Below are 12,869 nucleotides of genomic sequence, written 5' to 3' on the forward strand. Positions count from 1 at the left end.
GAAATGGTATGCATGCCTGTCAATTTTCGATGTAAAGAAAGAGTGTCTTTTAAAAACGAATGCAATGTTTGTAAAATGTATCATATAGAGGTCAAATACCTCGCAATGTAATCAACTATTGTGAATCGTTTATAATGTATATGAACGGGTCCTTTCACCTAGGACTTCTGGAAAACTTATATTCAGATAGTTCGGTTCTATTAGATGACTTTTCGTTTAGGGCTCACCTAAATCCGATATACGGTTTTGGATTTATAGCCTTCCGAAAATCACTAAGCCTTTGTAACGACATGCTGAAAATTCTGACCTACTCAAGCTTGAACCGTCACCACAGTCAAAGGACATCGAGTTAGGATCTAAAAATTTGATAGCAGTACAAGGACTCACATACGGAGCCTTGGCCACTGACCACACATCTTTTCAGTTTGTATAGAGGTCGTAGCAGCTGTTCGAAGTCAGCCTTTTGTTTCGATCTCTATTCTTGTTGAAAACTTACTTTATCTTTTACGAATGATGATGATGATGATACTTAAACTAAATTTATTCACTTTTAAACTTTTGGGGAAAATTTACTGACCTAGTAACCTTTGACTTAGGTTGAGGACCTTTTGGATCGACCAACTTACTTGTTTGGACCGACTTACTACTTGCTTACATTGTCGTATCGATTTTACCGCACATTTATTGTGAGTTATAGCTTCCCCTTTTACTTCAACTATTTTTGGGACTGAGAATACATTCGCTTTTTATGTTTACATACTAGACACGAGTACTTACACTTTATATATGTGTGGGTGACATAACGGCACAAAGATTCCCCTTAGCTCGGTAACATTTAGTCATTGGTTTATGAACCGGTGAACGCGAATCTTAGATATGGATCCATAGGGTTTGACATCCCCACTCGGGCTAGTCGTGCTAGCATTCAACGGATGTTTAATACTTCGTAAACAGACGTACTCGCCAAGTGTACTTTTAGGGGGTAATATTACGTTAAGTTGGTTACCGGGTGCCCACGGATAAGCATATACTTTATCATACTGACTTGAAATACTGATTTGAAACGCTGGTTGAAGCCCTGAAACCTCGTGGTCTACATTACATTACTAATTACAAACATACTATAGCTCACCAATGTTAACACCTATTTTCTTATGAGGTAAGGCTTAGTGTGTCAACAAGATTCTAGAAGTAATCTAGCTTTAGGAGGGCGAAGTGTTGCCGATTGATTTTTACCCTTGGGAAATAATCCCTGCAGACCCGGTTCACAAGTGTAGAAACTTGTGGGGTGGCTTAATCAATCTGTCATCCGTAGAGCGTGAAAGTGCTAGCCGGATGACTTCCAGTGAGAGAAAGTAGAGAGAGAAAGTGAATTGAAGTCTCAGCTCCCAAGGTTATCAGAATATCTGAACTGTGTAAAATGACGACCCAAAGGGTCTATTTATAGTGTCAGATCCACCAGATTGCTCAGGGACACATGTCAAATGATGATACGTTCTGTTATTCGTGATTCGAAATTTATGCTGAAGGTGACGTTCTCCGGCCAGGGCTTACGCGCTAGGCGGCCTTCAGGGCTTACGCATGACGGAGCAGCCTGTACAACGGAGAACACTGGACGGTTAACTCCACAAAACTGTTGTTTCCAACCTTCCTGATGCTACTTTTATGCAACCATTACGCCTTTTATGCGTGTATACGATAGGATACACCATTAAGTCCCCCAAGTTTAATGACTTAAGCATTTGAAAATTGATTAAGTTGTTAAACTTGGAATAACGCATGCCAACCAAGTCTTCACATTTTCCTTTTGCATTGGGAAGTACATCACAGGCATTAAATGATAGGTGAATTTTACTGACATTATGATGATTGCTTTTTACACAGCTAAAATACCGCACGCGCCTCTAGCTGTAAAAAGACTCTTCGATGTACTCACCTTTTATCTTGTCCTTACACGTGTGTGGCTGAAAACAAAACCCCCAAAATCACCACTGATTACATCTGTTATATCTTTTTGCTTTTTAACCACCATAAACCCTAACCGATCATTTACTTTTACAACTTCCTTCTACAGTGTTCATCTTCTTCCATCAATACCTTCTTTTCTTCCTATTTCATTAGAACATTAATGGCAGCCATAAAGGATGTTTCAGCTATTCATAGCAGAGTAAATAAAAAATATTTATGCGAGCTACTGCAACATTTTCCTAGATTAGCTGGCGTTGAACCAGTGATTCCTGCAATCAATGCCAGAGCCTGCTCACCGCCCCCTGGCAAGATTGCTATTTATAGCCATTCAATTTTCAATTTTTCTTACGTCTGCCATTTACACCATTCTTATTAGAAGTTTGCAAGTTTTATGGTGTTGCTGTTGGTCAATTTGAACCAGCATCAATTCGAAAGATTCTGATTTTTGAAATGTATTGTCACGCAAGGAATATTGAACCATCTGTTCGAATATTTTACCATTTGTTGCATATAGCACACCATGAAAAAGGTTGGTTCACATTCAATAAAGTTCATGGATTTCTGAAACCTGCACTTGATCATCCCGGTGATAACTGGTATGCTTCATTTATCTTTATTAATGAAGATGCAATTGATGACCAATACGAAGCTACTCGAGTGTGGCGCAAACACTTGCATACCATATCAGTTACCTTTCCAAAACTCGTTACCAAGGAAAATCTTTTGTTTAAGAAAATTAAAGCTGAATAAATCAATGACATTAAATATGGGGAACACATGCTTTCGCTGACATCCGTAAGCCAAGACTGGGATATCACACAAGGTTATGCATGTTCTTGCTGGGAGGAAGAGTAAGCATTTACTTTTGCTACATATGCTTAATAAGATGCCCTCCTTTATCTATCCAATTAACCACTGTGACTTTTAAACTTTTGCAGCAATTACACCGCTTACCGCCATGCGGTCATCGGTTTATTCGCAGCTTACCTTTACTACTCAGAAAATTATTGATGATACCCCCAAGATAGATGAAGTGAGGGAGGAGGAAGATGAAGAAGAAGAAGACATAGGTATGAATCGAGTTGCCTCTAGAGAACGTCGTGCCTCGGGTAATGATAACACTGAATTATGTAAAATACCATACCAAAACCTGTACTTGTTTTCTTGTATGCCCAGTACTGGTGGATTTTATAATCCAAACCCTTCCTTATATTTTATGCCACCCTTAAAATGTTGTGAAGCATATTGGAACTCTTTTATAAATAACCATTTCCCTTTATCTCCAACAGCTAGTGCATCACATCAAGACAGTACATTAGCAACTCTTCTGCCTTCCGCCAAGAGGAGAAGAACTGGTCAAATTCCCCCGTCATCCCCTCAACAAGGATCTGGCCCTAGTTCTTCTCAACAACAAATTACACTTCCCAATCATGACACAAACATGCTTTCCTCCCTTTTAAAAGGACCACCACACTCATAAGAAGATTTCATGACTTTTTTTGAATGCCATGGTGTGTCCTTCACTAGCCCAATTCTTTAGCAGCCTATCTGATGCAGATGCCAAGAAAGTTAAGGCACAAAGTATTATTATGAACATTGCTTCTGGCTTAAATGACCTTCAACGCCTATCTGAGTTGCAAAACAATGAAGTCACTACAAATAAGGAGCTATCTGCTGAAAAGAAGAAAGTAGCCAGGACTGAACAAATAGCTACAGAGATAAAGAGGGAATACGAGACAATGAAGAGACTTTATGATAATAGTAATAATCAGAGGGCTGAGTATAAGGAGCAAGTCAAAGAACTATCCTCCAGAGAAAAACAGCATCTGAGCAAAATTGATGAACTAGTAAAAGAGAATGAAAAAATGCTCGAGCAAAATAACATGTTGAAAGAGCAGCTTAAAGCCAAAGAGGAGAACGAAAGATGAATAATAGCTGGCATCCCCACATTCGTAGAGCGTATCTTTAATTGCCAAGCTTTGTCTCACAGGATACGTGAGTTTGTCCGTCTTGTGAAGTCTGCTGAACGGCTAAATTTTTTCAACTTTATGAAAAGAAAACTGCCAGAATTGCCAAATCCAATGCCTGTTGTTATTACATCGAAGATTAATGAAAACGCCCTAAAAGAAGCTGATGCAGCTGGTGCACTAATAGAAAATATGAAGTTTTCTGATCTTGAAAATCTTTGTAAAAGGCCGGATGTAACAATAGATGATGTATTGAATTATACTCCGCAAGATGAATGAAATATTATGTTTTATACATCTGCTTTTGCATAACGTTGAATATTGTACTTGGTTGTATATATTAGAAATATGCTGTAACTTAGTAAGATTGTTGTAGTGAACAATGCACAAGATATTGAGATTTGTACTTTGCAATCATTATGTTTGTAAATATTGAAATCATATTCTCCGTTATCCGTCATAAAACTCATGAGGAAAAGTTTTGAATTATTTTCGCCTTTAAATATTTTGCTGGACACCATGGTCCGTTTTCCGTTTTGCTCTGCATTTTGTGTATATAAGTTGTGTCATGACATTTGTTGTAGATTCGTTTCATCGCTTCGATGTTTTAGTGAGTTCTACATGTATCACTATCGATACAACCATTTTGAGTATGATTGTACTTCTACCATCGAAAGGCTTTCTTTCTTTCTACGGGTAGGGATGACACACAGCTATGTGACACCTGGGCTAAAAAATCCTTGGCCGGATGAAATTTGTGAAAAATATTGCCATAAGAACAAGTGCTATTATTCATATTCTTAAAGAAATTTTTACATTTATGACTATATCTCATGCATTTGACAGTTGATCAAGCTGTCCATGCATATAGTGCTACACATAAATTTTTTTTAAATTCATTGAATTCCAAGCTCTTTCATATTGCTCGCCGGAAGGCGCAGCAAGCATGTATGATCAATTCTGATTTACTTTCGTGACCTTATAAGGTCCTTCCCATTTTGGGGCTAGCTTTCCAAATTTGATTTGCCTGCTTGCCTCATTATCACGTAGTACTAAATCACCTACTTCAAACTGCACATGCTGCACTTTCTTGTTATAATATTTTGCCATTTTATGCTTGTGATCTGTTTGCCGGATGGCGGCCGTCAACCTTCTTTCCTCCAACAAGTTGAGATTTTCCCTTAATGCCTCAGAATTAGCCTCAACATCAAATGCCATAATGCATTGCGTTGGCACACATATTTCAGCCGGTATCACTGCCTCTGTTCCATACACCAAACTAAAAGGTGTTTCCCCCGTGCTCCGCTTTGGCATCGTCCGGTGTGCGCACAATACATTTGGCAGCTCATCCACCCATCCAGTTTGACTCAAACCCAACCGTGCCTTAATGCCAGCAACGATTTCCTTATTGGTAACCTCCACTTGTCCGTTCGCTTGAGGATGAGCAACAGATGTAAAGTTTTGTTTTATGCCCAGCTCTTCACACCAACTCCTAAATGGATTTTCTGCAAATTCTTGCCGTTATTGCTGACTATTTCATTTGGCACCCCATAACGGCATACAATATCATGCCAGACAAACTTCTTGACATTTACTCCTGTGATTTTTGCTAAAGCTTTTGCTTCAACCCATTTCATGAAAAAATCGATCGCTACCACCAAGAACTTAGCATTACCAGTGCTTCTATTGAATGGCCCCACAATATCAATAGCCCACTTGCAGAACAGCCAAGCAGATGACACCGGTATCAAGTCATACTTTGGAAGACGCTGAATTGTACCATGCCTCTGACAATTCTCACATGTTTTTATGATTTATGCGACATCCCGATAAAGGGAAGGCCAAAAATACCCTTGTCGCATGATCCGTGATGCCACAGTACAGAAACCAGAGTGTTGAGAACAAACTCCTTCATGCATTTCTTTGACTACTTTTAATGCTTCGTTATCGGTTAAACACCTTAACAATGGACCATTGTATGATTTTCGATAAAGGATACCATTAACAATTTCATACATTGGTGCGGTTACTCTTATTCTTCTTGCTTCCGCCTTATCAACAGGTAACCATCCGTCATGCAAATATCTCAAATACGGAGTCATCCAAGTTTCCTTAGCTCCTTCAACTATTACAATAATTGGTTTTCCATGTATTAATTTCTCCTTAAGTTCTTCAACCAACACTCGTTTGTGCAAATGATCAAAGGTTAAAGTAGCTAACTTGCTCAAGACGTCAGCTTTTTTGTTCTTATTTCGAGTGATTTGCACGACTTCAAGGTTATCAAATTTCTTTGAAATTGCCTCCACCAACTTTACATATTGCCTCATGGATGTATCCCTTGCATCGAACGTTCCATTAACCTGCTGGGCGACAATTTGAGAATCAACATATGCTCGTAAATTTGTTATGCCCATTTCTACTGCTATGCGGAGGCCGGAGAGTAACGTCTCATACTCTGCTTCATTGTTTGAAGCATAAAAACAAAATTTCAATGCATAAGTATACTCTTCACCGTCTGGACTTCTTAAAACTAGTCCTGCATCTGTTCCCTCTTCACTGGATGTTCCATCAGTGTGTAACTCCCACTCATGCTGTGATGGTGCCATTTTGTTGTCATACTCTACTTTTTCATTTGTCTCCAAGAGGAAATCTGCCAAAATTTGTCCTTTAACTGCATTTCGGGGAGCAAAATTGATTTCATACTCCCCCAACTCGATGGCCCATTTTGCTAAACGGCCAGATGATTCTGGACGCCAGAGTATTTGCTTCAATGGTTGATCTGTTAACACTAAGATGGGATGACCTTGAAAATACCTTCGTAAACGTCGTGCAGTATGCACAAGGGCATAAACCATGCGGTGAAGTGGTGGATAATTTGTTTCACTAAGCTGCAACACCTTGCTAACAAAATATATAGGCATTTACACGCCGTTCCATTCTGCGATTAGGACAGAACTTATTGCTTCCTTTGAGACAGCTCAGTATAAAATTAGGGTTTCCCCCTCTTTTGGTGCTGTTAATGTAGGTAATGTTTTTAACAAGTGCTTGATCTCTTGGAATGCATTTTCGGCTTCCGCCGTCCACACAAAATCTTTTTTATTTAAACAGCCCTTTAACACCTTCATGAATGGAAGTGAATTTTTAGCTGCTCTGGACAAGAATCTTGTTAATGCTGCTAGACATCCATGTAACCGTTGAACATCTTTTTGCTAGTTGGTGACTTCATATCTTCAATTACTTGAATTTTCTTATGATTAGCTTTAATTCCACGTTCTTTGATAATATGACCTAAGAATTTTCCCTCTTCCACACCAAACGTGCACTTCTTGGGATTTAATTTCATGTTAATTTTTCGCAGAGATGCAAAAGTTTCCTGTATATCTCGTAACATCTTTTCTTCAGTATGACTTTTGATGATAATGTCATCAACATAAGCTTCTAAGTTTCGCCCAATTTGATCCTTAAACGCCATATCAATAAGTCGTTGATATGTTGCTCCTGCATTCTTCAAACCAAAAGGCATTTTCATGTAACAGAATATGCCTTCCGTCGTGTGAAAAGCCGTTTTGTCTTCATCTTTTAAAGCCATTGGTATTTGATGATATCCCTTAGCTGCATCTAGGAAACATTTGAATCGATATCCTGCCAATGATTCAACCTTCCAATCAATTTCAGGTAAAGGATAATTGTCCTTTGGACATGCTTTATTGATATCCGTAAAATCCACACACATCCGCCATGAGTTGTTCGGCTTCCTAACCATGACCGGATTGGCTACCCATGTCTGATATTTGACCTCTCGTAAGATCCCAGCATCCACCAAACTTCGTACCTCATCACGGAGGAATTTGCTTCTTTCTGGCGCCATGCCACGCTTTTTCTGACAAACAGGATATATGTTGGGATTCACGTTTAGCCTATGCTCTGCAATTTCCCTTGGAACACCGGTCAAATCAGACGGCTGCCATGCAAAAACGTCTAGATTTGTTGTTAAAATATTGTGTAATTTTTCTTTACATTCGGCGGACAACGTGTGCCCAATTATGATTTTCTGATCTCGAAATTTAAGATTTGGTGAAATTGACCCATCATCGTGTATGATCAGCTTAATTACTGCCTTTGTTACTTGAGAACACTCAATTGACTTCTGCCGTTCTGCATATAACGTTGCTACTCCGCCTGGCGTTGGAAACTTCATCATACCATGTACAGTTGATGTTACAGCTCCAAACATCATTAAAGCAGTTCTTCCCAAAATTATGTTGTACTGTGAATTTGCTTTAACCACCAAGAACTCAATGTTGGTTGTGCGTCTTAGGGGTGTTTTGCCCAAGGTTACTTCAAGCAGAATACTTCCTTCAGACCAGGACGGCTCACTTGTAAAACTTTCCAACGGCACATATGTTTCCTACATTTTTTCTTGTACATCTTTGGGTAGCTGTGTGAAGCAATGTTCATACATAATATCTGTTCCAGCTCCTGTGTCAGTGTAAATGTTGCGTATTAAGCAATTAGCAACTCGTGCTTCTATAACCACTGGACTATCGGATGGATTTATGTTACACATAGAAGGAAATGATATTAATTGCTCTTCCCAATGTTCTAATACTTCTGCCTTCCTCCGTTGTCCAGCTTTCCATGGATGTATCATGCCCATTTCTACGGGTATGAATTCGTTATCCTCGCCATTTTTATCAGTGTTGGTGAGATGATTCGTCTTAATAATGGATTGCACCATTGTTAACACCTATTTCCTTATGAGGTAAGGCTTAGTGTGTCAACAAGATACTAGAAGTAATCTAGCTTTAGGAGGGCGGAGTGTTGCCGATTGATTTTTACCCTTGGGAAATAATCCCTGCTGACCAGGTTCACAAGTGTAGAAACTTGTGGGGTGGCTTAATCAATCTGTCATCCGTAGAGCGTGAAAGTGCTAGCCGAATGACTTCCAATGAGAGAAAGTAGAGAGAGAAAGTGAATTGAAGTCTCAGCTCTCAAGGTTATCAGAATATCTGAACTGTGTAAAATGACAACCCAAGGGGTCTATTTATAGTGTCAGATCCACCAGATTGCTTAGGGACATGTGTCAAATGATGATACGTTCTGTTATTCGTGATCCGAAATTTATACTGAAGGTGGCGTTCTCCGGCCAGGGCTTACGCGCTAGGCGGCCTTCAGGGCTTACGCATGACGGAGCAGCCTGTACAACGGAGAACGCTGGACGGTTAACTCCACAAAACTGTTGTTTTCAGCCTTCCTGATGCTACTTTTATGCAACCATTACGCCTTTTATGCGTGTATACGATAGGATACACCATTAACCAACATTCGTGTTGACTTTTTAAGCATGTATTTCTCAGGTGCTTAGACGTTGTTGCTTCCGCTGTTAGACTTGCTGTTATAGTCTTGGTGTTATAGACTTGCTGTTACAGACTCGCTGTGTTAGACTTCCGCTGCATTACTTAGAGATGCCTCAATCATGGAACTTTTACTTTGCATTCACAACTTATGTTACATTTGAACAATGGCTTTGTAATGATCTTTACGTCACGTACTTATGTTAATGCTTTCTATTCGTAGAAGCACGTTATCTTTGTAAAACATTTGACGTTGATAAAGACGTCACCTTTTCATGAATGCAAAACTTGTTTTAAAACAGCATGTAGTATTGTACCGTGTAATGGACCTGTTGTTGATGATCCGTATACGTTGATTTTATACGGGGTGTCACATTTGGTATCAGAACATTGGTTGTAGGGAATTAGGTTGCATTAGTGCGTCTTGTGTGACGACCCGGGAATTTCCGACCAAATTTAAACTTAATCTTTATATAGTTTTGACACGATAAGCAAAGTCTATTACACCGAGTCTCAAAATTTTTGAACTGTTTCATGAAATCATTTGACCTTCGACCAGTTCCGACGATTCACGAACAATTATGAATAAATGAGTATTTAAACACATATATAAATATAGATATAAATATGAGTGTAAATAATATTTTGAAATTTACTTAATCATTTAGAATTAAAAATGTAAAATAATAAATAGAGTAGATAAGTTACTATTATTACAAATCTATATATATATGGATCCACACATAATTAATGTTGTATGTATGTTATAACATATATAAAATGTATAAATATTAAATGTTCAGAATATATGATTATATACATAAATATTAAATGACATATGTAATATTAATATATTAAATATAATTACCAGTTTAGATATAGTGATATATCAATATTATTATTATTATTACTCTCATTATTATTTATATTAAAATTAATATTATTATTTGTATTATAATATTATTACTTTTATGAAATTTGATACATGTAACTTGTTTATCTTAATTATTACTTGTATTATTATTAGATGTTATTATTATTATTACCGCTATCATTAAAAATCATTATTTTTATTATCGGTATCATTAATAATATTATAATTATCATTTTTATATAAAATTATAATCATCATTAATTTATTATGATGCAGATTCATATTAATATTACTTTGATATTAATACTAAAATTATTATTAATTCTGTTATTATTATTATTATTATTATTATTATTATTATTATTATTATTATTATTATTATTATTATTATTATTATTATTATTATTAATATATATTTATATATACTAATTAATTATACATAGATAGAATCAAAGAACTGGATCAAATCCTTTTAACATATCTATCGTACTGTATGTGATTTTTGTTTTTGTCCCTTATCTGGTTACAAATCGAGTTCAAGAAACGAATTTTTCCCCAATTTGTTAACCATCGTGATCAACTTTTTGTATTTTTATTTTTTCCCTCTGAACTCTTCATAAGCTCGAATAATCTGTCCTAAATCAACTGATCATTTTCACATTATTAAGAACGTAATTGACCTTTCCTCAATCATTATCAATTATCAATATTATCTTCCGATTTAAATAGAAAAGATATCAATTAAAACGTTCTCATTTCTCATCTACAAGCTCAAATTAACCGCCATCACTTCCATCTTCAAACTCATAGAACCACCTTAACCCACTACAACCGAACTTCAATAACATCGGATCACCTCACCTTAAAACATATCACCTTGTCATCGAACAACCAACAACAACCCCTGTTTCTTGCTTAGCCACCACCTTACGGATCATAAGCTCTTCTCTCTCTCTCTCTCTCCTGTAAAAGCCACGACACCCCTTTGAATCACTGCTGCTACGCTACAAGATGACTTTGGTATATATTTTTATTTTTATTTTTGTTCTTCTTTCTCGATCAGACCAAACAATCCAGTTAATGCTATGCTGTTACTGGAACGTTTATGTTCTATTGAACAAATAAAATGAAACGGTAAAATAATGATAATGATGGATTCACGATGGCTATATGAAGATAAAGGTTGCACTTTCTTTCTTTTCAGCTAGTATTTTCTAATATGATATTGATAATGGAATGTGACATGGAGTTAAGGATGGGGACGTTTATTGGATTCCAAAGCCAACAGATGTTTTGTTTTTTTTTTTACGGTTCCTTATTATATCTAACTTGAACTGAACCATTGATTGGACTGAGGGCCAAATTACACCTCCTGTTGGGCTAAATGAAAGTCTGTTGGGCTTGTTGTTTAATGGGTAGAACTAAATAAGTGGGGCTTTGGAATTGGGCCGTTTGTTAAACTATTTTTCCTGCTTCCTGCTCGAGTAAAATGCTGCTGTTGTAGCCGGCTTAGCATCAATGATATGTAGTGACAATGGGTGAAGGATACGATGATGGAATATGAAAATAAAAACTATACAAGATATGATAATGTAAAGATAATAATATATACATAATTCGATTATTGAGAGGTTGATAGGATAGAATTAAGATGATGATTATGATCATGAATAAAAGATTGTATTATGAAGAATGATGGACATGATATTGATGATGATGAGGAGTATGACAGAAAAATTTAGATGAAGAAGAGATTAAATGGGTTTTGGTTTGTAAAGAAGAAGAGGATAGCAGGATATGTCGACATAAATATTAATGGGTTATAAATTATTTAGAGAATATAGAAGTAGACGAGTGGTTAGATCAGTGTTCGGGTGAGCGAGGGGTCGAGGGTTCGAACCCTGTCAGTGGCATTTTTTTACACATTGAGGTAGTTACCCTATTTCTATTATTATCAATTCCTTGTTATTATTATTATTATTATTATTATTATTATTATTATTATTATTATTATTATTATTATTATTACTACTATTATTAATATTAATATTATTATTATCATTAACTAGTATTATTGTTATTATGATTAATTAATATTGTTAACGAAATAATTATTAAAATAAATTTATGATATTATCAATATTATTATTAGTATTATTATTTCTAATATTATGGTTATTATTAGCATTATATTATTATGATATTATTATTAGTATTATCATTAAGAATGTTATAAAGTACTATCATTATTATTAAAATTACAACTATTATCATTATTATTATTATTGATTATTGTTATTATTATGATAATTGTTATTACTTTTTAAGTATTAGAAGTAATAAATATTATTATTATTTATCTAAGTAATAGTATTATCATTATAGCTATTACTAATATTATCATTAAGTATTATTATTATTATAGTTATTATTATATTTATTACTGGTATTAGTACTATCATTATTATTATTTTAAAAACATCATTTTTGGTAAAAATTATTATTATTGTTAAAGTTATCATATTAATACTATCATTATTATTATCATTCTTATGATTATTAGTATCATTACAAATAGATATTTTTATGTAAATACATTACAATTATACTAATATTACATATCACTATTTTTTTATTATAAAAATGATATTAATTAAGTTACATATAAAATATATCAATTAATATAAAAATATATATTCTTCATAT

This window comes from Rutidosis leptorrhynchoides, chromosome 2, assembly GCF_046630445.1.
Source record: "Rutidosis leptorrhynchoides isolate AG116_Rl617_1_P2 chromosome 2, CSIRO_AGI_Rlap_v1, whole genome shotgun sequence".
Taxonomy (NCBI): Eukaryota; Viridiplantae; Streptophyta; class Magnoliopsida; order Asterales; family Asteraceae; genus Rutidosis; species Rutidosis leptorrhynchoides.